The 27,978-nt window shown below is 41.6% G+C and overlaps 1 protein-coding gene across 2 annotated transcripts in view; it reads left to right on the top strand.

The window, feature by feature from the left end:
• LOC114874990 (discoidin domain-containing receptor 2-like) overlaps window positions 1-27,978 on the top strand; it is a 153,497-nt gene that overhangs the window by 39,855 nt on the left and 85,664 nt on the right. The gene's annotated exons all lie outside the window — the stretch shown is intronic.

Below are 27,978 nucleotides of genomic sequence, written 5' to 3'. Positions count from 1 at the left end.
CTTTTTCAATCATGCTAAATCCAGTAAGGTTATTCAAAACGAAGAAGGTGTCGATCCTGAGGCGATTCTCGGTTTGAATCGACTTTCGTGCGATGTCTTTGGGGTCTGGTTTAAAAAATTTCCAAGCCGGGCCGAGGATTTCGTGGTGTTCGCAAAAATCCTTTGAAACTTTTCCCGCGTTTCGCTAGCTTCCGATTTCTAGCGGAAATATTCTCCGGCTACTTGGCCCGCTTGTCGCACCAGCTGCACGCTCGTCTTCTCATGAATTTCATAAAGTTTCATCCGTCCTGTACATTGGAAGTTTCACGAGGAGCGTGAAAATTGGCGGCCATTCGAAGCTCGCCTAAAGCTCGGTCCAAATCGAAATCTAAGCTGTGGCATCGATATACGGCGTCGGGGCTGGCTGGCTGGCTCGTACGATAAATCCTGGCCGCTTTTCTCACCCTGGGAAAATGGGGTTACGAGATGCGGCTGCGACCGAATCCAATCAACTTACCTGAGAGACTTATGACAGGAATTTCATAAAACGAGGAGAAAAAGGCCACCTTTAGGCGACGACGAACGACCGCCATGATCGTTCAGACGATTCTCTTCCTCTTTGTTCTGCAAGCTTTAAGCCACACTCTTAATCGAATTCCGAAGGTTTTATCTTCGATCGAGTGCATTATCCAACGACCAATGGTAATGCCGACTTTTACTCCCTCGTATCCGAGAACCCTTTTCATCTATCTTATCAATCTAATTCCAACGTGACCGGGCTTGAAACGTCACTGGAAGTCGTATGTGTGTGCCTTCTTTTTCCCCTTAGTCTTCTTTTTCATATCCCTATTCTGGTATTGTGTAGAATTCATCCCTACGTTCTATAATAATCACCCTTGGCTTCTGTTCGTCCCTTGTATCATTTATGTCGTTGAAGGGTCAACTCTGGTAGAGTGTTCATCACCTACCCGAAGATTAACGCGCATTAGTCTGGACAACTTGGTATCCCTGAAGAGTACAGAAGTAGAATTCTGTGTATTATCTTGATATTAACTTGAGAAGAAAGTAGTTTGAAATTTAAAAGAACCCGAGTCAGATTTGACCAACGTAGCGAATAATTCCTTTGATTCTTTCCCTCGAATGCTATCAAAGTCTTGAAGAGATTAAATCGAACGGTCGAAAATGGCCACTATAACAACGGGACGTACTCAAACACTGCCAGAAAAGTAATGGAAGAAACAGCTGGCTGAAACGAAACTAGAAAATTGAAACGGGAAACGGAAGCCGATTAAACATTTTCTTCCTCCGAGTTTCTATTTTCTCGGTACATTGTTTGTCTTTTGCCAAGAATCTGCATAAAAACGGAAGCACGAAACACGAGGATAATTCCATTGTGGGTGCTTAACAGAATTACCAAAGAAAGTTTTAAAAATCCACTCTTAAATGCTTTATTCGATGCTTGTCTGACTAATGCTCGACGCCTACTACTAGCGGGAGAAGCGTTCGCCGGCGGACTAACGCTTGACCTTTACTACTGGCCGCAGTAAACATAGCGATGTCTGGTGCGACAGACGGTATTAGAGATTACCAAAAATATCAAGGTTTAATTTAAACGGTGCAGCATCGATACTATACATTTTATTTGCGATTTGTAAAGTTTTTCTTCTGAAAATTTCCGGAAGAAATGAAGTGGCAAGATAACTAAAATTCTCCTTTCTACAGACTTTTCGTCTAGAAAGTTCTCTGGATTTCTTGCGGCTGCACTGATACGCGATCTTTCCCGTATAAATAGTTCGTGTCCCGTTTTCAGTCTGGCACGTGGTTTGAAAAGTTTGGGAAACACGTGTACGGCATTCCCTCGGAAAGCGTCGTAGAGGAAATCGCGAAGCTGCAGGTACACGAGAATTAATCGATCGATCGATCGTGAACCCGTGAAACTTTGATACGTGTGAAATATGCAGATACCGCGTGTATGCATATTCAACAGCGACCGCAGCATAAATACCATATTGGGGGAAAATATTTAATGACGTATCGACAAATGTGGACCGAACGAGGATTACACACGGATGTACGCCATCGAGCGTTTCCATATCTCTGTACCACTGATTATTAATGTTTAATGAAGCAAAAAATGACAAGCTATCTTTGAAACACGCTCGTTAATCAATACCGTTCTTTTAAAAAGCAACGATAATTTGTCATTATTTTAGGGCCATTTATGTTGAATTGCATTGAATTCAACAGTGAACACGAGTCAGTAAAGAACATTTGTTTATCGTATCGGAAGGTTTATTCGTTTGAAATATTTTTCTTTTTTTACAGCAGAATAAATCGTTGCATTTATATTCAACGATAATTCTCTGTTACATAATTTCATATTTTCCACTGCATTCTCAATGTTGCAACTGTATCCGGTTTATGTTCGAAATTGATATTACCGATTATAAACAACTGCTTTATCTTGCGTAAAAAATAATATTTCAAAACTTGCGTATTTCGAATCCCCGATCAGTAAAGTTGTCTTTAATAAATCTTTCATCGAGCGAAACGAAATACCGGAATCTTTTGTTGGAAGTACACAAGTGTTGGAATTACATCGATAGGGTAGTTTTAAAATTGGCATCGAACGAAGGGAAGCGGAAACACAGCATTTCAGCGTCGAAGGCGTTAAGCTAAGCTTTAATCGTCTTATTCCGTGTTAAATCTCTTCTTCGCTCGGCTTTCCGTTTCTCTTCGAAGTACGAACCCGACGATACGACTCGGTGCCATTGTCTCGAGCTTTCGCAGCCATGGTTACACGCTTATAAGCCGCTGGCCTCGGAACGCGAGGATTAAAAGCTCGTCTTCCTTTCTTTGAGGAAAGCCTCTGGTAGCTTGGTTCGCTCGAAATAACCGGATGCTGATCAATTAAAAATTCCCGACCATTTTCGTAATAAATTTTTCATCAATTTTTCCTTCCTATTATTACTTTGCAAAATATATCAAAACATTCAGGCTTTATTATTTTTCAATATAGATTATCCTCGTCTATAATTACCACGTTTAAATTGAATATCCTGTAATATACATTGCAGGGTTGTTTAAAAGTAGCACAGCTCGATACCGCAATTTATATTAATAGTCCATAACAATCGGTTATCGATCGGTGGAAAGTTTCATCGCAATATTTTGCCATTTATCGGCACGTTTTCGATAGCGATTCGCGGAATCTATGGTTCGGTATTCGTCGTATTACAGAGACGTTTTCGCGGTTGCTTAAATTCTCTGCTACGCGTCGAATTAAATTGCAGATTCCTCGAGCAGGCATTGTATCGTTCTCGAAAGGTAGTTCAGATTGTCGATCGCTCGTCAATGCGGTGTATAGGATCTTTATTGTCTGGCCGAAACGAACGAGATAACCGTGGATCTCGTCGTTCAAGGCATTGCTAGCCATCCGATGTCTTTTTGCACGACAAAAACGTTCGAGTCGGTCCACGGAGGATTCGATATTACGGATATCGGGCCAACTTCTCGTATCCCATGTTTCCGACTTCCAATCCTTCGAACTTCTTTATAAATTCTTGGAAACTTCGTGCCGTCAAGTATCATCCCCTATCGGTTCGAACGTTCTCGCGTGGTTTACGACAAACGAAGGGAGCAAACTCTGTAACATCTAACAAGCAATAGAAGGATGATCAATTTTTATGATAAAATCTTTCATTCGTTTCAAAAAAAAAAAATTCTACTTTGTTATAGAGCATTGTCCCTTGATTCGATTCGTCTCTGTAAGTACTCCTCTTTTGCATTCGTTTAAAAATGTTTATTCAGCGTCGAGGGATCTCCTAACATCGTTTCGGTCTATGAATTTAAAATAACCATCCCCTCGTCTTTCATTCCCATCGTAAATTCTATTTCCACGCCGATTTGTCTTTCCCCGCGGGCGGACTTGCCGCGTTCTCGCAGAGTATCTCGTGGATCCCGGTAGACGCGTAGCCTTCGATAAAGAAACTGTTTCCTTCTCCTAGGACGAGACAGAGATAGCTGAGAGAATAAATATTTGTTTCGTGGATGTAACCCATAACAGAAAGAATCGATGCCAGGAGAAACCGAGTTAATAAGATTTGCATGGAATATCAAAGCTGTACAAGGGAAATCAAAATCCTCAGGTCAAAGGGTTAAACTTTGATTAATTTTAATTTGCCGTTGTATTTCCATTTTTCTAAGAAACAAAACCAACAACCTTCTAACCTCCAATTTTTATATCAAAACGTTCGAGAAATAGTCCAGGGTGGTGTTGTTAGAAACAACTAAGTTTCCTCTAACTTGGAATTCAACAGTGGCCGAAACACGGATGTAGGTCAGTTAGCAATAAGCGTATAAAGTACGCTTGACATTAGAAACTTGCAAGGTAGCCAATATCTAAGAGTAGGGTACTCGCAGGATATAGTGGTTGATAGCAGAGGAGCTTGCTAATAATGTAGCTCGAAGATTACACAGGGGCGCTTTTGGCAACGCGTACTTTCCCCACGAAGCAATCACCCCATGGATAGAATCACCTAGATTCTCCTTCCTACTATCTCACCGCCATTGCTGGTTCACCATGGTGAGATAAATTTTACAAATCGCCCGCGGCACGGGGTTACACGATCCTGCGTTTTACCACATTATTATATTACCCCCGCCGACACCGCCAGGCGTCGTTACAGACGTAATACAAGGCAAACATACACGCTTCTAATAAATGAATCTTACCATATCATTCGTGGAATTCTTAAGGCGTTAATTAAATCACGATTCTGTGATTTCAACCAAGCTTTTTGTGTTTGACGTGAATTTCGTTGATCATCGATTGATCATTATATTGATGAGAAAAAAAGAAGCTTGAGGATTGAAATTTAATTGTCAGCCGAATCAATGGCACGGTAATCTCGAGGAATTGGTAAACAACGAAGAAAAGGAAGTTGACGCGAATACCGACAAGCAGCCGACTGAATTTCCTAGTCGAAATTCGCTCCTCTCTGGCTCGGTGCTTGTTAGTCTAATTACTTGTAAGTGGAGTTGCGGTCGTAACGAACCAACCAACCGGGCTGCTCTAAAACTTCCCGACGAGTAAATACGCTCGCCGCCGCAATATTATTCGGTCATACCTCCAACCATCGCCCGTCTTCCTTTACCCGCGTACCTCCTTTTTCTTTCAACCTTCGGCTTCGCGGGCAATCTTCTTTGCGTAACCAGCAATTTTCCTCGACCGCGGTGAACGACTTCTTCGAACAAGTTTTCATAAGAAGCAATCCCGTGGAGGGGGTAACTGCTCGCGATGCATTATATTTCCTCGTTACAGTACTTTCCATTAGTTCTCGAAATTCTATTTGCAGCCCATACCGAATAAATCAGTTTAAACGGTATGCTCGTTACACGGATGTTTACCGCGATGTTACAGCCACCGACCGCGAGCTAATTTCGTTTATGTAACGCGGATTCATTTGGCCAAGTTACGCGCGGCCCCGCGTTAAATGTATAGATTTTAATGAACTTACTCGTAGCTTGTGAATTTTGCTCGTTAACCATGAATAACAGCGATGCAAAGCAAGAAGTGCTTGCAGCATTTCAAAATTTCTTATTGTATTCTAACGTCCACGGGTCTCTATATGAGTCGAAAACGTTGTTATTGGAGCGAGTAAGGGTAAAGTAAGCGTTGGATAGTCTCACTTATCTTTCTCTTAGGTGGGTTGTAAGAATTGAGATGAAGCTTCTTTCTTTTTGGTTAACTCACTTTTATTTGATGGCTTGAAGTTACAAGCGTAGATAGATTTAAAGTCGAGGCCCATGCTCCGCTCATAACCCCCACACTTATAAAGAATAAAGGCGACAGTATAATCTGAAAAACACTCTGTTGACAGAGACACGGTCAAGCAGGCAATGGTATTTTTGCGATCGTAACGCGCACCGGGTACCCGATGAATTTCCATATATCGTAATCAGCTTAAGAACGGATGCGCGAGTGCCTGTTCAAGCGCGCCTTATAGTATTTGCTCGTAGTAAACTTACACGGGGACGACGAAGCGAATGCACGTCGGCGTCGGGATAAAGGGAAGAGATGGGGTGCGAGACGGTGCGGCCTGTCGTTTCAGACTCTGTTGAAAAATTTGTTTATTCCTGTGTACGAGAGCGTATACGAGAAGAGACTTTCGTCTTCTGGCGACGTTGAATCGCGCTATGTACACTGTCTCGGTAAATTTCGCCGGCTTTTCCCGTAAACATAATTAACCTGCAATAATTTCGCCCGTGGAAACTCGTGTTTTTCTTACTTCACCGACGACAGTGACCTCGATTGCTTCTCGTCCGAAACACGCCCCGTTCGCTGACGAGATTAATCTTATAATAAATTACCTGTCTCGCATTGAACGATTTTTTCGACAATTTTTCACGACACCGGTGATTAATGTAATATCAGTAAATTTAGGGTTTCGAGTTTCATTTGTGTTCTTAAAATTGCCTCGGTACAATGTTCATAGATGAATTATTCTCTTTTTCATAATGCAATTCAAGCTTCTCTAGGGGAAATTAGGTCTTAGTTGCTTGGAAATTGAAGGGAATTTGAAGTGAAGTAAGAACGCAACTCACGTCGAGTACAGACCATAACTTAACGCGAATTTACCCTGCAATTTAGCAATCGTTCCTCAACTTTTCACTCGCACGATTCGTGATAAGAATCTCGATAAGCAGTTGTTCAAACTGATTAACAGTCCTCCCGTTGATTAGATCGTCTATACATTTTTTTCCCTTATTTAATGATCGGGCATTTGGTTAGTAAAAGGGCTAAGCTCGTTACTTGGATGCCATGAAATTGAGTGAACGACACGACAGACAGTAGGGCTATGATTACTCATCCCTTCGCGGCATCGCGGAGAACAATCGCGGGTGTTCGTCGAAGGGAATCAACGAAATTTTCAGTCGCCGCGTCTGCGAGCAAAGCTTATCGTCGGGGTAAACTTCAAAGTCGCTTAATGGCAAAACTAATTACAGGCGGTGCACCCTCGTGTAATGGTGCAGCCAGAGGATTAGCGTGACGCGGTCTCGTGTCCCTTTCTACGACGGCCACGCAGTTCTCTCGGTGATAACACGCTCGCATTCGAGTTTCGAGGCTTGAAAATTGAAAAACTTGCGCTCGTTGGTTGGTTTTAACGCGACAGGAAGTTGTCGGTAAGCACGAGTGCTTTCGTGACGCCACAGCGTGCTCTCCTTTCGACTTTTCCCCTCTCAAACTTCGCCACCTTTTCTTTTTACCTTCCCCGTGGAACAACAGGGTTAATCTGGAACGATTATTGATTCGCTAAGAAAATGAAAATTGTGACTTAATAATTTCATAAATATTCAGTTAAAATTATCGATCATTTAATTAGAATGTGTGCAGCAAAATGAAATGTGTAGTACACCTCTCAGCCTGTTTGGATCAGGTACTTGTAATTACTTTCTTCGGTATGAATATGTATATTCTTCGTCCTTTAAACTTTCACCCTTAAAACTTTGGCGATTTTATCTCGATACTCCCTCCGTTCTTTGCGCGTAGTTGGTTCGAACACGCATATTCCTGGAATTTTCATTTTTCAAATATATCCGTCGCGTTTGAGAGACGGTAACAAGCGGGGAAATTTTCCACGAATTCCGTGGCCATGTTTCTCCGTCCCTCCATATTGACCGTGTCGTTAAGTAATTACTCGGTGGGTGAACTGGACACGCTGGAAATTTCAGCTTGAATTTAATCCACCCTCGCTTTAACAATATTTTCAATTTTCTAAATTTTCCACGGTTGAAAACATTCATTGTTTAACAGTATTTTATTGAAAACTTACCGGATTGATTACGAATGATCGATAAAGCAATTGGTTCTTGATCGGCGCGTTATCGAAAGCAATTTTTGACGGAACGGATTGAGATTTCTCGTGGTTGGTCGGTAAAATTGCAAGATAATTTCGTGCGCATCCAGCCACGCAAGCTTTTAGCGGAATTAACCTAATTACTTTCGAACGTGGGAGCCGTTAAACTGTGACGTTGCTGGGTGCGAGTAATCCTAACGTTTCGGGGAACGACGCCGTTAAAATCACTGTTCTGGAATGCGACTGCTTTCCAGTCCGCGAAGCGTTTATCCTCGCCGCGGCGACGTACGAGTAGCAACGCAGAGGCGTAAGGTTGCAATTCGCCGCGTGCTTCGTTACAATTTATTCCGAGCTTCGTCCTTTCTAATTAAAAAAAGCTCGATTCATTAGAAGCGACGCCGCCTTAGAATTTAATTGTTTCGCCGATGGAATGTCTTCCCGGGAATAACAAACCACCGACCGAAGAGAGAATTTTAACGGGATGTTGGAGCGGATTTCTGGAATTACGTTTGTAATTCAGTGGAACGAAGACACCGATTGCGAGAAAGGGTAATGTTAAAGACGTCAGGATAGAGATACGGCATTTTCATCGAATTACATAAATTTCATTAGGAACATCCAATTAAAATATCGATGAACCCTTATGCATTTCATTTCTATTTTAATTTTTTATTTTCTACATTCATAAGTATATTATACGTACGTCTGAATTACTCACAGTGAGCCCGTTATTACAAGGGAAGTGTATACGCAATAACTCCCGGAGCAATCTTGAATATTTATTACTACGGCACGTGTTTACGTTGCACAATGGGAAGACGCGAGACGTCTGGAGGCGGCGTCGGGGTCATAAAGGATTTCCAACGGTAGAGACGCGCCAACTACTCATTGCGATTCTATCCTAATGTGGGTGAAACGAGATGAGGGTAGAGAAAGAGGAGTTGACAGACGCGAATCGCTTAATTGGAGAACGCGCCACGGTGTCGGAAAGACAGGTAACTTAGATTCTTCGATATGACCCAGTACGTCGTGGCAATCGAGTTAGGTTAGTTACGTCGAGCTCAGACTGTTCCACAATGGATGAACCCGAAGGCTCGTGTGCACCGGAAACCTGTGTGTGCCGTCGAAACCATAAGGAGTTCCTTCACGTTCGCGCTTCCAAGAAACTGCTGCGCATCCAGCTCCTCTGGTAATGAGAGACTTTAGAATCCTGTGTTCTACTGTACACAGACGAGAGAAATACACGGTTATCGTCGACAGGGGTTTTCTTGCGTTTTACTTTGCGAATTTTCTGGTTTTACCGGGTTTTGTTGACTGTACTCGAAAAAGGGGTATCCCTTGGGTACCAGAAGATCTTATAAAGTGTGATCTAATCAGGGTTTCTTTCCAGTGCTGATTTTAAAACACGACAATTTTTAATTAACACTCGTTTTTATGTAGGAATTTGAATGGTTAATCTTAGTCGAATTTTGTAATTTTTCATTTCGTTACACAATGGAGAACTAGTAAACTGATAGGGTAGTCGCGAGGTTCGTGAGAAGCTCTAAATCTGCGCACGTTCGATGTTAAAGTAGTTGGACAAATATTTGTTGTACATTGCGGGTTGTAACTAATTACGAGCATTTAACTACTGCTCACAACATCGAGTGAGAAATTTGGGAAATTTTGGTTAACCCGTGCATGTGTTTATGGACGCGTGTTAATAGGGTCGTATGAAGGGAAGTTATGGAGAAATCAAAACCATTAATTAACGCGTAAGGTTTACAAAACGTTATGCCTGAAAAATAAACACAATTTAAGCTACTATTCAGGGCGTATATAAAAGTACATTCCTTCCTTTATTAAATAAATCAACGGTAAATTTATTTAATTAAAAATGGTGATAAAAGCAATAAAAACGATTGAACAGAATTTAATTAAATACCAGATTAATAAGCAAAATTTTAATGGTAACAGTAAAAACACGAATCGGCTTTCACGGATCTCCATTTTTCCCCCTGTAACAGCCAGTTAATTAATCCACATCATGACTGTTTTACTGTCGTCGTAACGTCGTTACATGGAGTACATAAATTACGTTTCCTGTCGGTGCAACAATATTTCAAGACCATTTTTCTGTCCACTAGCACATTGTTGCATTATCGATTTTATAAAAATGCATCACTTAATACGAGAAGGTAGTAAAAGGTAGAAAAAGAAGTAAAAAACGAAGCGAGGAAATTAAGTGAAATTGGTCAGTCTATTATCAGACGTACAGTTTGTTCGAGTTCCACGATCGAAGTACACATAAAAGAAATAAAATTCTTTCGGAATTGGTATAGTATCGTAATTGTAGTTTACATGACGAGACTGCAAAAGCTGTAACAGCTTCCAATATCTTTGCCAACAGTTTAACGAAACACTCTTGTAGAACGGTGTCAACGGTTATATCATGCGTCAGGAAAGGTCGTTAACTGTATCGACGAATGGATTTCGCGGCTGACAGATCAGTTTTCCCGGGCGCAATAGCGTTCTGAAAGCCGTCCATTCCGCGAGTTTGCAAGGTAATAAAGAATCCGGAGTTCTCCGTGGAATAACGTCGAATCGAGCTAGTTGGTCGATCGTTCTCGCGTACGAGTATCGGAGCCGATATCGGAACCGGTTGAACGATATCGCCTAGCCGTATCGAAGCTGAAACGCTAAACAAGCGGTTAGTATTCCGCTCGCGCGGCGCGCGACGCTTTTAATTGCGCGTGAAATTTACGCTGAATCGCGCGATGGCTTTCGAGAAAAGGTGGAACGTACCGCGTTTGTCACGATAAGCAATAAAATTGCCGAAGTGGATTTCGTACGATCGTTTTCCTCCGCGCCGACCTCTTCGAACGGTTAATAAATTCAATTTTTCCATCGTACCGCCAAAGTATCGTTGCCGAGATTTTCCTTGAAACTTTCAGGATCATAGAAAACGTGGCGTTCTCTTCGTGAAGCTATGACAAGGGGCGGGTGAATCTGTTGAGAACAAGATTATCGGTTCTCCGGAAACTGTCACCACGTATTTCGTAGCTTCTTCTTTTTTATTTTTCTCTCCGTAACAATATTCCGTCGGTCGATAATTGTCAGGGGCGATCCGTACGCGAGATTATTCCCTCGGAAGAGAAGGCTGTGGGTGAAAAAGATCGCTTCCAGATACGACAGGCGACCTCATTAAAGACGCTGTCCTTTGGTAGCGCACGTACGCGAACCGGACTTGAATGAACAAAAAAGAAAAAAAGGAAAAAAAAAGAAAAACTGCAAAAGGAGCGAGGAAAAAGAAGGAGGAAGCGTGGCGATCAACTTTGAAACTCAAATAAGGTACTTAACAAGTGTCGAGGTGGTTTCGAGGTTGGAAAGATGGACGAAAGCGAAGAGTTTCTTTTCCGAAACCTTTCGAGCGTTGGAAGTTCTGACCAACTTTGCATCCCGGCAAAAAATACCAGCTAATTTTGTCCCCCGTCATGTACTTATGCATAGAGTCCGGAGTTTACCGTCTGTGACCACGCTGTCTAGGAAAAGTTTATCGAGAATTTCTTTTTCATGGGAGAATAAAAAGACGGTTGACAAGTTGTCGCTAGTAGGAAACGTATCATTTTTATAACCGAACGAATCGTTCGAATCGTGTAAATGGATGACGGGAGCGAGATAAATGTGGAAAAAGTATCTGGAGATAGGTTGTTGCTCTTTTTTTTTTTTTTTTTCAAACGAAAACGCGTATTTGTTTTCGCGAAACAACATGTACCGGCCGCTGGTCGACGAGTATTTGGCTAAAAATATGCGGCCAATTTACCAGCGAAATTGTTCCATGAGAATTTCATAAATCACGGGCCAAATATCAATTACGTCGCGATGCGTTTCCACGGCGTACAAGTGGCGGACAGGGAAAAAGCGAGCGAGAGAGAAAGGGTTGCTAAAAAGTGGAACTAGGCAACGATTAGCGTAAATGGCTCGCCAGTGTTCGCCGGTATTTTAACCCGGTTATTTTTCCCAGTTTATACACGTCATATCGTGTGTACAAAGTATTTCACGAGAAAATGTCAATACTTTGGGGAAATGTAGCTAAAACGACCTATATTCGTGAAGCTTAAGTTGAAAATATCTTTTTGAGTGTCAATCAGTCGTTAATTATACTGTAATTAAAATATTCTCTTTTTAATTGAAGCTTCCTCTTGATTTCTTGAAGAAGTAAATTTGTTTCCTTAATAACCTGTACCTTTATTTCTGAAGGTATTTCCTGTTGGAACAGGCTGTACAAAGTCGACACGTACCCTTGCCAGTCGATATGCGCTCGAGTTTCGGAACAATGTCTTTCCCGGAAGCGGCGAGCTTCATCGCGAGAACAACCTCGAGGCAGCTCTTTAATCACGCCCAGCTGCAGAGATGAGAGTTGGAGGGGAAAGTTTCTAGTTAAACAATACGAGAGGTTGAAACTACCATCGTTGTTCACCCTTCGCAGTCGTAACTAAATTTTAATAAACTTTCGATCGAATGAATTCACTGAGAAGCTTCCTGCAATTCTTTCGACGCGACTCGAATTATTTTTCACGATCGTTCCAGCTTTAATAGCTTTCCACTTGTACGGCTAATGATTTCTCGATAAAAATTAATAATCAACGATAGTCGCGCAAACGGAACGCTTAATTCCTTTGAAGCTTTAAAGTTACTCTTTTAGAAGCTGCAAGCACGTTAATTGTGAGATTATCATATTTTAATTCTATGTTTCTTCGATTCTTAAGTGTTTTATCGTTTAGAATAAATTTTACTTGTTTTACTTGTTCAAGATTATTTCTTGTAAATTATTGAATTGTAATTTCAAAGTCGGAAATTCAATCCCGCCGGAATAGAAGGTTAGTTCACGATCTTCTAATTTGACAAGCGGAATTCTAAACACGCAGCGCCGAGGAAAAATTGAGCCGGAGCGTTCGATGAACACGCGCCAAGTTTCATCGCTCTCTAGATAATTGACGAGCTACTAGCGCGTAACGACTTGGAGCAGAGTAACGGAGCTCGTTAAATCTGTTGCCTGCGCTCCAATTTCCGAATACTTATCGCGATTTTCCCCGGCGAACTTCTGCCCTCCGCGAAACGTTCCTTTTAAACTGTTCTACGCGTACCTCTCTGCTTTGCGTTCATCCTTTAAACAGTTGTTGCGAAGGAAGTTTCCTCCTCGAGGAGGCTTTATTCACCCGGATCAGCACGATTCAACAAAATTGCGATTACCAGAAATCGTCTGACCGCGTGGACAGTTACATCCGGACTGGACGCTTTTAGAAATGTTTGCTAGCTCGTGAACGCTCGGCGAGTTCGGTTGTGTGTCGTTTCAGTTCATTCGGTAGTCTCGTGGTAAATAATGAGAATCAGGCTTCACGGACACTGCGAAAAGAGCAGACGTCGATCGAGCTTTGCGGTGTTTCCTTTGAGCGACAAATTGGACCTGCGGTACTTCGTGTGTTTGCCGAAAAGCGAAGTTGGAGGGAGCAACAAACGCCGCTATGCTGGCTATACTCGATAAGAAGTTTAACCCTTTCGGTGCCACGCGAATTTTCGAACTTGCACCAATGGGCCAGAAATTTAATATTACAAATTTTATAATGACAAAGAACTGCGAAATATATTAAAATAACGGTACAATCTTGTCAATAGCACATTTTTCTTACAATTAGTGGTGGTCACTGGTGAAAAGAAAGCGCCGGTCCCATGGGACCACCGTGGCAGCGAAAGGGTTAAGTAGTCGCGAGTGTTTTGAAATTGTAAAGTTATTTGCTCCATCTGACACAGTTTATCGAGCGACTTGAGATGTTTGTGAACAGTTAAGAATAATCAGCAGCTGTCCTATGCATTATTCATCAACTCGAACTCCTAATCGATAAAGTGCTGAAGCATCGAATAATCAAAATTGTTTACTCGAATCTTTACAAAAGAGAAGATCCATCGATAACCTAATTAATCGCTTGATCAAATGAACAGCTCCGTGTTCCAATAATTCAAATATGAATACTCCTATCCTCTCAGCGGAAGAAATAAAAGAAATCGTCGAACCGAGTCGAGTTCTATCCGCAAGCCCTAAAACTGCTCGCTAATTGCCAGGATGGAACGGAATAATTTCACCATCTAACAGAAGGTACAACACACACACACACACCGTTCAGTGAACCGGTAAAACGTGTCGCGTTGCCGGAGGCCGTGAACACAAAGGGCTCGTTTTTCGCAAGGGGGTGTGTTCACCATGGAAACAAAGTGTACAACGCAAACTCGCATGTACGCACGAAAGCAACAAGCAGAGTGTAACAACACCGTACTCAGGAACGACGTCGACGAACTGTGAAGAATCCGATTCTCCAGGGCGATAATCGATGATGACTAGTTAGCCCGTCACGCCGCCGCGCCGCGACGGCCAACTGATCCGCGATAAACACATCACCTAATTACTTGCGGTGAATCGGTCCCCGTTCACGGCACGCAACTACGTTCGTCGACACGCGTGCAAGATGAAACGTAAGGGTGTGGAAATGTACACGCGTCGATGCATCTGGTAATTGGTGGCAATTATTTTAAATTTAAGATAGAAAATAATATTTCAAATAGTTGACTTATAAAATTACTTTTAAACCATAATTTAACGTTGTAAGTATCGTGGGAGAAAAATTCAATTGCGAATGAAATAACGAGATGGTTTCAAGAAAAATGATTTAACGCGCAAACATTTGCGCATATATTTCCCAGCGGGATAAGACAGAATATGGTATTTGAATAACCATTTTAAAAATAATTGAATCGAGTAATGCTCGGGTAGGATAGTCGGTGCTTATCGCAGCTCTGTGTGCTCGTTGGACCGTGGATCTCGCATTGTCGCATCGTAGTACGTTGCTCGAACGCGCGTGTACCCATCCTGGTTGAGTGGGTGCGTACGCGAAAATTGAATTTCCCGCGCTGCCAGGGTGGAAAAAAGGAGGGACCGTCGTCGGATGCAAAAAGTTCCACCGAATGCTCTGTCGACTTTCACCATCCGCCTTTCTCGCTTTTTCCCTTCCCGTTTGAGCGACCATTTTTTTCCCTGCTTTTTACCCTCGTTCCCCGTCGACAGCCCTTTCTCTAGCGGCGAGGGTGTCGGATAACTTTCGGACGGCTGGAAATTCGATTCGAGAGCCGCGTCGTGACGCTTCACGCGCACCAAGATCCTTTCCGCGTGGCTGCTAGTCCGCGGAACAGCAGACGTAGAGGAATCCCCATAGGATCGTTTAAAAAATTCATGACATTTTCTGTGGATCCAATTTCTACCATTTTAATTGAAGTAATTTAATACCTGCGCGCATGTCAATAAATTGACCTTCCAAGTTCCCTCTAATAGAATGTTACATTTCCCTTGCATGAAATGGCACGATCCTTGTTCTGCCCTTTACAACTCGATCCACACTTCCCCTTCTCTGATGTGGTAGACAAATTGCCATCGTGAAAAAAAAAAAACAAACGTCGCTAACTCCATTCGACGACGATGACGGAGAAAGGAGAAAACTCATCGGGGTCACGCAATTCTGTAGTTTTCATAAAATGTATTAAACACACTGGGCGTTCCGTCTTGCCAGACCATTAGCCCTTCTTCCACTTTGACGACGCCCCTTATTTCGCCCTACAAAGGTCCTTTTTTTTGGCTAACTCCGAGTCACTCTCACGCAAGGCTGATCGTGCAACGCGCGAAAACATTGATTTGAAAGGTACGCCCAGTAAATTTGCATACGTCGCTCACCCTATCCTCCCATTCCTGTCGATTCTAGTTTACGAGACTTGTAACCTATTATCGTCGAACTCATTCGACGATGTTATTGCCTTTAAACGGTCGGGGACCTATTCGTGGTTTTAGTATAACCCGCGATCGTAACAATGTCTAAGAACCTTCATTTCGGCTGGGGCGTATGGTGTCGTCGATAAATCGACCCTGTTTTATACCGTCGTATTTTATTTTTGAATGCTCGTACGGTGTCGGCGCGTACGCATCGACCATTTGATAGACTTTTCACGGGATTATGGCCTTTGGAGAATTGCGAATGGCTAAAGGGAGATAGGGTAATTTAAAGTGTTTTATTTATTTTTCGGTGTATTTTTAAAATATATCTTTTTAGTCTTAATCCTATTGATTTCTGTTTAATCGGTTAAAATTCATTTCATTTAAAATTATTTCATTTCATTCACGAGCGCGAAAATCTTTCCAATCTTAATAATACGCAGAGATTTCACGGATTCGTTATAATTAACATTCAATAGCTAAAAATTCACATGGTTTGCCGAAGATACATTCAATTCCATTGAATTACCATTGAAATCTGGTATTCCCGGAGCGCATGAATTTTAATCCCGTTCACGCGGAAAATCGATCCATTCGAATTTAAATTAATTTTCAAAGATGGTTACGCGGATGGTTACAAGCGGAAGCATAATGAATCATAATGAATCATGAGATGTATCATGCTAAATGGATGTCGCGCGGTAGGTGCCATGTGTCATACGTGGAACCGCGTCACTTTGAGATAAGATAAACGTAATGGACGATCCTACCATGAAAGTTTAACATTAACTGCTAGTTTACAAGGGAATGGAATTTTCTTTGTAGCAGGACCAGTTTGTAATTGCAACAAGCTGGTTGTAATTTGTCTACGAACTGTTGAACGTAGAATCTTCGTACACACATAGAAGTTTAACCCATTTGCTAGGGAGAATATAAATATACACTTTCTATAAGTAACGAGGGTTGTTAAGTGTGTAGGCTAAATATACATCGTTGTTAAATAAAGGGTCCTTTGTAATATGTAACACAAATGGGGAAGTGATAATTCCGTCTGAGAAAATAAATGGAAAATGTGAAGGAAATTAAACAAATAATTATCATTCATAATTTTTAGAGTATCTAATTTTGTGGTATTCGATAAAAAACGAATTCTCAGCTGAATACATTAAACATTGAAATGATTTCCCAATATAGAATCAGAATTTCCAGAAAATTTGAAAATTTTAGTCAACGTCTAAATCCAGCCTCTTATCTTCCGAAGAAGATCATTAAATTCTCGCGAAATACTTGATGACGATGGAATTCGTAATTAAATCCGAAATAATCCACCTTTCACGGTACCTTAGGCGTCTCGCTCGAAGGGTCACATTTGCCAAGTGCACTCGGCGTACACTCCGCGACGATGATGTACGTCGCGGTTTAATTAACTTTAAACCCGTCGCGTCGGGCGGGGAATTAATGCGATCCCCGGTTAAGTGTTCCTTCGAAACGTGCTGACGATTGAAACGGAACTCGGTAAATCGTTCTCTTAAAACGCTGCCGGCCACGATTCCTCGCGAAAGCAACGAGAAAATCGCTTCCCCGTTGTTTTTCTCGCGAGCCGAGAGATTAGAAGTTCCCGCGAATCAATCAAGGGACAACGAATCGAAAGGATGAAACCGGGAAAGATTGAAATCGAATTGCAACACGAGTCTTTCTGTTTAATCTGCGGACGATTTTCTCGTAACCGGAGAACGCCCGTCGATTTCTGCGAACGATAGAACATTTCTGTCGTCTGAAAGTCTTAGATTGTTTGAAGACTTCCATTTTATTCCGCGACAGCTGTCTGGGTCTTGGCCGTCCGCTATCGACGTCGCAGATTTCTCTAAGTCCCTTGAATTATCCGGGAAACGAGATTACTTAATCCTCGTTGTTCCAGCATATCGAGACCAACCGTGGAAATGAAATATTCTCCGCGTAATGCAACGCGGCTCTGAAACGTTCTCGTTAATCCGATCCCGGCTGAAAGTAATTTTAACGCTGGTTAATTTACCGCGACGCAAGTTCTTTCTGCAGCCTGGCGCTTTTACAACTCCGTACACGTTTCGGTGTGGATGTTTTTAAAATATTATTACCATATCGCTTTTGTACAAATTTCATTTTCTCGGACGAAGATAGCAAACGTATTGCAACTTGAATTTCAAAGGAATTGTAATTGCGCTCGAAAGAAGGCTCGCATTGATTCGACTTTTCCCGCACGTTTAACCTGCCTCGTTATCGTGATATGTTAATTTCATTACTTTACAGTTCCTCCGACAATAATACGATCTCGTGCACAAATTGACCGTTAATCCACGTTTATTGCCTCTCGTTTTATGTCCTCCTCGTTTTCTAAGCTCCTGATTTCGCGCGAACCCCCGAAGGGCAGGCGTTTTCTTCGACGTGCTCGGAGAACTCGTCGACTATGTGCTTGCTTTCTACTATAATCACGAATACGCTTCCCTTCGGGACACATTACAGCCTGGAACCGGAGTACCTTGGAACAGTATTGTCCAATGATCATCATTTCAACCCTTGCCAGAGCTATTCTATATTCGAGTTACGTGTTTCAGAACAGTTCTTTGCTGTTTATTTTCCTTTATCAGTCGAATATTATTTCAATATTATTAAAGATTCTCCTCAATAGGAATGTTTCCGTACAGAGGATAAGATTTAAAGAGGATTCGTATTTCAATTGATTCAAATATCTTTGAAGTGAGTTGAAAGCAATTCTAGAAAAATGGTATAATTAATGCTGGATATTTGAAACGCTTTTGTAAGTTTTCAAGCAATTAAAGTACTTACTCAAATCTCAAATCACTACAAATTTTATTTGAATCCTAAGAGTCTTAAAAGTTTTTTAATTCTTGAAACACCAGTGTTCCTGGAAATGAAGAACCGTATGCAAATTTCGAATTTGAGCAATTAGTACTGAATAAATTGTTATTTTTGTGTAATATTTTCTCTCTTTGCATGATTTGAAGCGTTGTTTTAATTCGCACATTTTGCATATTTTACAATACATACTCCGAACAATTTTTTTTTTTTATGCCAGCCATAAATAATTTATATATTTTTTGCATGCGGTATACAATAACTGTATAAATTTTGAGTTGGAATAAAATTGCAAGCAACTCTCTGCATACGTTTGTATTCAAAAAAGTTTGAATCGTTCGAATGGCCCTTTATTAGTTGTAGTATTATTTGATATTTTTCACGAAGATCGTTCATTCCAGTAAATTTATCCATTCAGGAATAACCTCGGGAAGTTCTGAAGGAAGTTCGTTTCCATTCGAAACTCGAAACATCTATCGTCCGCATACGCGTTTCCGACCCCATGCACAGTCAGCTGCACGGTGTCCCACAGGACCGGCTTGTAACGATGCAACTTTTGATTCATTGACTTCCAATAATATCGCTTCCCGAAATTCGGAACCATGTGGAAACTACATCCTTATCTAATTTCTACCGTTCTACCTTGATTCTAACTTTGTTTGATTTGCTGATCCTATCGCAATAATATTCTTTCAAAAGTAGCACATCTGCTTATTCACAGTTTCAATAATTAATATCATATCATAAGAGAATTCAAAGACATTTTGTGTTTGAAATCAATAATTTTGTTCGTAGAGTAAACCACTTCGGCGAAATACAGATTCTCTGAAATAGGTCATAGGTCATTGCAAATATTAATCAATAATTACTAGGCTGAATAGATATATGAGAATACTATGTTGCCTTCATTGTTCGTTTACTTGTTACTTTAATCCTTGTCCTATTTCCTTTGGGAACGAGCTGTTTGCAGGCTGTTCAAGCAAGATTTCCGCAAAGAGGGTAACGAGCGCATGCGACAAATCGCTGGTAACAGCTCGTTCATTATTGTTAATTTTGAAACCGATGACGGTAAAACGGTATCAGCCGTAGCAACCCTTAGTTTCGTTTACGGTCGTCGTTCGAGTCGCGAACAGGCTCCTCCTCGTTATCTCTTGACGGATGTGTTTACGGACCGTATGAGCTGTCTTTCATCTGGAACGTTTTCTCTCGTCTTTTCGTCGTTTCTTCGCTTTGATTAATTCTCCCTGCAGAAATGTGCCTTCACTCTGTCGTACGAAATAGGGAGCATTTTTTAGGGCGCTGTTCTACTTGTAAATTGCATGGATCGAATATTAGTATTAGACATAAACAGCAATTTTTTAAACATTTTTCTTAATACAGTAGTACCTCGGTATAAGTCCTATTCGATATAAGTCCAAACATCAGGAACGGATTAAGGTCGTATATCGAGGTACCACTGTACTTTTGTTAGAGTAAGCTTTTATGATCAAGTACGATTATTATCGTACTCGGTCAGAGCGAAAGTTCTTTACGAGGGTGAGAATGTCGGGCGATCACTGCATATCTTCGCGATCTCGATCCCCGTAGTCCGTTCAACGGCGGCGGAAATTGGAAAACACTGGTTATCGAACGAATCTCCGGGCGATTTTACGAGCTACTCCCCTGACAGACTGATAACACCGACAATATCGATGTGTTCATCGATACTTGGACCTCGAATAGCACGAGTTATAGTGTGGTGATTCTTATTCACCACCAGAGATACATCTACACGTAACTGTCTGTTCCTGAATATAATTTCATGGATTCGTTAAAATTTGATGAAATTTCAAGGGTTTGCTCTGAATATTCTTGCTGTTACATTTTCTTATTTTCAAGAAAATTAATTTTCGAGTGTAATAATCTGATTTTGTTCTTAGATATCCTCTTACATTTCTCTGATTCTCTCTGATTCAACGAAAATACGGAAGAATTCGCTGGTGGAAAAGTATTTTCATTCGCGGTAGAAATTAATTTTCGAGTTTATCTCAAGCTAACCAGTAATAAAAGTCATACTGTGAACGTACGAAAATTTATACTTGTACAATTTATAATTGCGTTTCACATTTATCTGTTTGTTAAAATATGCATCTGCTCGGGAGAAGAAGCAGAACGGAATAATTCATTTTCATATTCCATCAGATTCTATTCCGACCGCTTGTATTTACATTAATTTACCACCATCGCGTACCATCTCGTTCGTCGATATCGTTACACAGAAATAATCTCTCGGTTTCGATGAAAATATAAAATCTGATTAATCTTGAATATTAATTCGAGCCGGATTAACGTTGTCGGATGCGTCTGAATCCGTTTTAATCTAATTTTAATCGAATACTCTGTCCTTTTTCCATTCGACCGTCGCGTCGGCCGGAATACGTGTCGCACGATTTCTTTTTCGCCCGTTATTATTTTTCGCGAACATCAACCGTATCGTGCACAGAATTCGCTACAAAGCGGCAAACAATACCAATCGGACAAAGCTTAGAAAAACTGCGAGAGAGAAAGGGCTTTGAAACTTGCAACAGAGACTGTTCAGACTGCAGCAGCTTGAACTAGGACAAAAAAATATACGTGAATGACTACACAGTAATCCCAGAGTGCATCATTTAATATTCCTAATCGACTCTGCGGCTGGATTTACCGTATACCAGAAAGAAAAAAGGGAATCGAAGTGGCAGCTATTGAATTCCAGCCTTTTGTACTCGAATTCTTTGCTAATACCTACACTAAATCGGAATAATTTTCCTTCTCTCTCAATTAATAATTGATTATACATGATTCTGGTTGCACCAGACGCTGGAAATTTAATTATCGATAAAATGCATCCAAATTGCATTTAGATAAAAATCATTCCTTAATTAAATCTAGATTTCACAAAAAATAATTGATGACATTTAAGAGAGGCTATCTAACTCGATTTCGCCGTCTGTATAATAAAAAATGCAGCTCATCGATTGGAACATGAAAATAAAAGAAGTTTCAATCAATGAAGCCAAGTTTCCTCGTTAACATCGGTAACTTCGTGTCGACGAAGAAGCAGCCCAATTAAGGACGATTCTCATTGGCTCGATTATATTATCAAACACGGTCGAAAAGTTGTCTCTCCGTCTCGGTAATCATCACCTTCGTCAAACTAAGAGCAACGAGCGCAACAAGATGCTGATATTTTCCTCTTTTCTCTTCCGATTTTCATTGGTCGATCTTCGAAGCCGGTCGAGTTCGAAAAGCTTCGATCGTGCGGATGGTCGAGGAAGATTGGAAAACCGGGAAAGAAAGTTGGCCAACTTTTCGGTCGACGAGTCTAATCGTCCAAGTCCTGGTAGGTTCGTCCAGGCCAAGGATTCCAGCCTGATTTATGACAGGGAAGCCGAAGGAAACGGCTCCCGGTTGGTTTGCTTTGCTTTCCGCTGATCGATAGATCGGAACGAATTATCAGCTTCGTTGCTCGACGAACTCTGATTGGGTCTAGCGGAATCTTTTGGCCGGAACGTTCCCTTCGAATATCTTTCTCGTTCGTTTTCCATTTCGGGACGAGCCGCAGCTGCTATCTTCTGAAGAGTAGAACGTCTTGAATTCTCGAAACGGGAACGAAAAGCGGTCGGCTCTTTTCAAAACTTCTCCCTACGATGTCCGCGTTCCTGCACCGTTTCGAAAAACATTCAGAACCGAGCAACGAGTAATTAACGAAGTTCGAGCGAGGCTAGCTGGCCGTGTTGCTGGTTTATTTTAAAGTTACCCAAGGCCCGGAAGTGGTTCAAACTGCGGCTTTCAATCGCGGATCCTGATTTCCAACGGGAATCATTTCGAGAAAGACGAAATGATCCCTCGATCTCTCAATTTGCGTAACCCACCGACGGATACGAACAGCCGCGAGCTATTCTTCAATCAGCTCCCCGCAATCTGTTCGCCGCCAATCAACGGAAGTCCTTCGGTTCGATCCTGGCGAAAAAAAAATTTTATCGAACGCCATGGAACAGATGGCCTCGATATGGAGATTCCAAGGAAGTCTTGGAATCGTCGATGAAACGAGAGCATCGATTCCGTTGGACGGAGGGAAACGAGAGAATTCGTTCTATTCTTAAACGGAATGATTTTTAAATATCTACAGGCTGACAAAGCCGGATATGTAGATCATTCAGAAGTTACTTCGAGTCGAATGAAAAGCGATCAGTTTCTTTTCTTGGCGTAGTATTTAATAAGTGTCATTTAAACGGTACCATTTTTACCATTAACTCTTGTACTGCGGAGCTTCAATTAATCGTGACCTTAACTTACAAAACGTATGCAAAGATATCAACCTCAAATTAAATGTACAATATTTTAATTAAAGAGTTTCATGTATTGGAAGAATAATTTTCAAGGGAACGGTGTAAAATTTAGAAAATGAAAATGAAATTAAAATTGAGGCTCTCTCCATGGTCCGCTGTGTCCGAGGGTTAAAATTCAAGCCGAATAAAATACCGAGCCTCGATAATCGTGTAAACTGCACAACAATCGACAGCTAGATAGAATTCACGCTTTAAAAAACAGCTGAGTTTGTTCTCAATTATCCTGACCATCGCGTGGAAACGAAGAGCCATCAGTTTCGTGGAATACGCTTTATCACGCGCGCTTCAGCGGCCGTTAAAAAGCGATCGGACTCGCGTTTCCTTCGTGATTCTGCCAATCCAGTTGACCCACTTCCGACGATTCTACGATTCTCCTCGTGAAATAAAGGTCTGGAGATCAGCGAGGTAAATGTGGCGTGATTAAGAGGATCAGAATAGCGGTGACGTTTTACGAAAGCAATTGTTAATTCGTATTCAAAACAGATCGCTGGTATCGTAACCGTTTCGTGTTCGCACGATGATCCGGCTAATCTTGCTGACCCGGCTGAGGTATCCGTTTATACTGGATCGTTCGAAGTGGGTGAGAACGAGAGGGGCTGATATGGACAGGGATGAAAGAGGAAGAAAGGATGAGATAGCCGGGTACACTCCTCGTTTCCCATATTATCTCCGCGCCGCTTTGGTCTACATTGGACACGATCCCGTAACTCATATCACCATGTGTCACCGGCTTAATCTAACTCACGATCGTTGCCTGTCGTAACTCACACGAGAATAATTGTTCGATCGATATATCCACCGGTGTGCCGTGCGTCACGCCATCCTACCGATGTTCCTGTTTCACTTCGTGCCTATCTTTTGTTCGGGGATGCACTCGGCTTTTCGTGGTCAACCGGTACAGACGGTTCTTGCGGCAATTGGTCAAATTGCTGGTCATGCGAATCATGTTAATCATCCGTCATCGAAAATTATCCATCTTCAGGATCATTCTTCCTGACAGATCGATAAGAGCAGTTGAAATTTGCAGACGTATTTTTCAAACTTGATATGTTCGTTGAAAGATCGAATGGAACGCTTTGACAAACAACACGATCAAGAAAGATGTTTTTCGCTCAGCGGTGGCCCCAGGCGAATATTTGTTTTTCTATCTTGCAAAGGGAAAATGAACACGTCCATGACGTCGTTCCTGTACGTTCTGTCAGTCGGTTCGAAAGTATATTGATGCAGGTGTGTTACTTTTTATTCTGCTCTCTTTCTCCCTCAGACAGGCTTCTCCGGCTGATTGATTGTGACGAATAGTCGGTGTTGCGAGGACGTTTTCTCTCACGAGCTGCCGTGTACGCGTTCCGCACGCGGCCAGGACGAGCGGCAATTTAATCAGTCGTATACGCTGGTCCGCGTTGTCGCCCGACCTTTGCCACTTTTACAAGAATGTATACTCTGCGATAATTCATTTCGCGAGTTTGCCGTTGTTTCGTTTGCCGTGGACGAACGAACGCGCGAGTAATTTCTTTTCTGGCAAATGGAACTTCGATTGAAATAAAAATTTCATTGCTTTAAAAACGTTCAAAGCGGAGCCACTTTGCGATATGAGATTCTGTATTTAAAAGTTTTCAAGAAGTTTTCATTGACGCGTGGAATAAAATTAATTGCTAATACTAATTAATATTAAATCGTTCCTAAACTAACAAGTGGACGATTTTTAATTCGAGAGCGAAAGAAAAGAAGGCAACAGACAAAGGAACAAAGGAAAAACAACCAATAAGAAAATGCCATTCGAGAAGGGTAGAATGGTTGAACTTTCCATCGAGTTTGGAGCATCCGGTCACTCGAAAACTTTTCACTTGGTCGCACTTCTTCCACCATAGATTTTCCCCGTTCTGTTCATCTTTACGATGGGTCTCTGCGATCCATGCTCCCAACATCGCTTCAATTATAGGACAGGCAGATTCGGTGCTCATTAAAAAGCGATATCGGGACCGTTCTTTCGTCCCGAAAAACTTTCTTTCTTAACTTCGTCGTTTCCGATACAGGCACGACCGGTCCCGAATAAAAGGAAGTTTATTTAGAATCAAAGTTCTCGACGAACAGACAGCCAAGAGGGCCACTCGAACAATAAGAATTCATCTTCGACCCTCTGGCCTTTCTTATTAATTTCTAATTAATTCAACGAGACTATTGCTCGTTGAATGGGCAAGATTTAATCAACGACGTCCGTCTCGGACTGTCTTGACCTCATTCCACATCATTCGATATAACTGTTGTATATTTCAAGTGGAAGTTTTAATGATTGTTCCACTCAATCGTAATTTGTGTAAAATTTCTCAAGCTCGAGAGTAGAATTGACCATTGGTCAAATAAAATCGTTCACCGTTGAGAATAATTGGCCGAACGATTCCTTATCGTTTGATCGTTTGAAAACAGTAGTTTTATCCAGCTCTCCGTTAATATGAAATACGACGCGTCTAGAGGATCGACTGGTTTAATGAACGCCATCGAAATTGGCCGCGCAGGTCGCTGTAAATATTAGAAAGCCGCTCGTTTCGTAGCGCGTTCAGCCCCGTTGGGAACAATACGTTGATTCCTGCGTACACTCCGATCCGATCCGATCGCCGTTATCCGGACCGGCATCGAGCGATACGTTCGTGAATATTTCAATGAAAGCACCGTCGATTTTTCCAGTCGCGAGAATACCTCGCCGTTCCGTTGGTTTGTTCCATGAGAAATAAAATATCGCGAGCAACGAAAGGACGAGGATAATTCAGTCGCGTACGAATTCGAGAAGTCACTGACTCGTTTCAATTATTTACACTCCAAGTTTGTTTTAATGAATACCGATAGTCTGCTTCTAATTCATTTTTCAACACTTTTAATCTATTCATCGAGTTAGTAATATAGTAATAAAAATAATGATAATGAAGATAAAGTGATTTATACGCGATATTTCTGTGCCACGATTTAAAATTTCATTAATATGAATGTTAATGATTATGAATCACCGAGGAGAATATTTTATATATCCTCGTTATCGAAGCTTCATCGAGAAGAACGTGATAATTAACGTGAGAACGCATCCATATTCAGGAAACAGCCGAAACAAGGATCGATAACCGGAGAGAAATGATAATCGGACAGCGAATAAACTGGAAAGGATTTTAACCGGCCCGGGAATTATTTATCATTACGGATTATGGTCGCTCTCGGTGGCTATTTCGCAAAACGAAAGCCATAAGGGGGAATGTGTACGCGGTGCGATGAAATATCCCGTTGAACGAACGGTGGGCATTAAATCCGCGGCCAATCTTCGCGCATGCTAACTAACAGCAGCTCTGTAATCTTGCATTCGGAAAATGCTCGTCGGATCATCAGTCTCCGGATACGAGCTGAAATTAACGTCCGCTCGTTCTTTTTTATACGCATAATTAGACCAGAAATTTTTTCATCCTTCGACGAACCGTCGAATTTTTCTCTCCACCTGCATCCGGTTAAGATTCTCTTGAATTACAGGCTGTTTAGAAAAATGTTCCGGAGTTGATGATACTCACCTGAGTAAGCAAAAAATGTTTTATATACATGTGTCGAGAATTGAATAACATTTAAGTGTACGTATATTATCCTCCAGTAGATTAGGATGATTATTTCTACCGTGGCAGATAATTTCACTGATATTTTCGTTATAATCTTTGATAACGAAGTGTTCGTAAAAATAGAAAATGAATCAAGATGGGAAATCTGTTGCAATTATGAAAAGTTTGATTTCTTCACGTATATTCGCCTGTCCCAGTTCAGATGAATTCTTTCTTTCAACACTGTACACGCACGAATAAAAGCAGAGTTATCTACTCAAGGAGGAGATTTCTTCTGTCCTCGTTATTTCCTGTTCCCGTTTCTACCGTTTGAAAGCGGCGCTACCGAGTGTCTTTGATATCAAAGGCGTTCGAGTGGGCGATCCTCGAGCTGACGATCGAAGACGGCTCGTAATCGGCCGATAACGCGGCCGTTTGCTTCGATACGAGCACAGACGATTGGTACAGGTGGAACAGGCGGTCGATCAATATAACAGTTGGTGCGCTGCGAAAAATTGCCGCGATATTACGACGGCTACGTGTCACGGTTCGACGGGAAACACGTAAAAATCCCCAAGGTACGTTGAAACTCGTCGCGCTTGATTTCGCGCTCGGTTTTGTTGCGTTCCGGACCGTTCCTCTTGGTACGAATTCAATTCATTCCGTGAAAAGTTTGTCGAACAACTCTCCCTTTGTTTTACGTTATTTTTTGGCTTCAGAACTATCGTTTTCAGTCGCTGCTACCCCTTTGATCTCTCGCTCGAACGATTCTTCTTTTCGTTATTGACGACGATCAAGTTTCACCGTTCGAAAAGTCGTCGAAGTGATTTACACATGAAAATGGAATTGGATGTTTGATGAAATAGATGAAAGTGGAAATGATTCTTCCACGAAGTTAAGCATTAGGCGCAGACACGTTGAATAACTCCGACTTTCATTGACAAATGGACGTTGAACGTTGGCGAATTTTAAGCTACCCCCATGGCGCGAGTCTCGTGTGCCATTAACGCGAAACTGGGGATAGATTTAAATCCCACGGATGACGAAACGCAGAATGTATCAGCGACCGGATTGAGCATTTAATTAGGACAATCGAAGAGTAAGATAATTGGATTCCAAAGTTGTTCCTCTGGAATAGCGAGGGGAGACTCTGCTCTATTTTATCCGCTCGCTAATCTATCTTTTTTCTACATTACTAGATAGCATGCGAACGCATTAACAATAATCGTGATTTTTATTTAATTTCAACTTTGCAATCATGAAATGGGACTTGGTTTCTTTCGTCTTGGATTTTTTATCTAATTAGAATTTTATAATAATTTCGCGATGGGAGGTGTGGTCACAAGAAGAGGCATTAAGCCATCGTATCCTAAATCGAACGATGGATTCGATCAGGCCGAATCTTCCTTCACGGCTTTCAGCTCGATTTTCTAGTCGAATCCGGCATTTTTCTGTCCCGCCCGTCTCGTCGCGTCGGTTGGTGTCCCTTTTTTTGGGGTTCGATTTAATGCCAGGCGTGCCAGATATTTGGAATAAAACGGGCGGGAATGCGAAATCGG

This window comes from Osmia bicornis, chromosome 5 (assembly GCF_907164935.1).
Source record: "Osmia bicornis bicornis chromosome 5, iOsmBic2.1, whole genome shotgun sequence".
Classification (NCBI taxonomy): Eukaryota; Metazoa; Arthropoda; class Insecta; order Hymenoptera; family Megachilidae; genus Osmia; species Osmia bicornis.
This window is presented reverse-complemented; position numbering and strand designations above follow the sequence as displayed.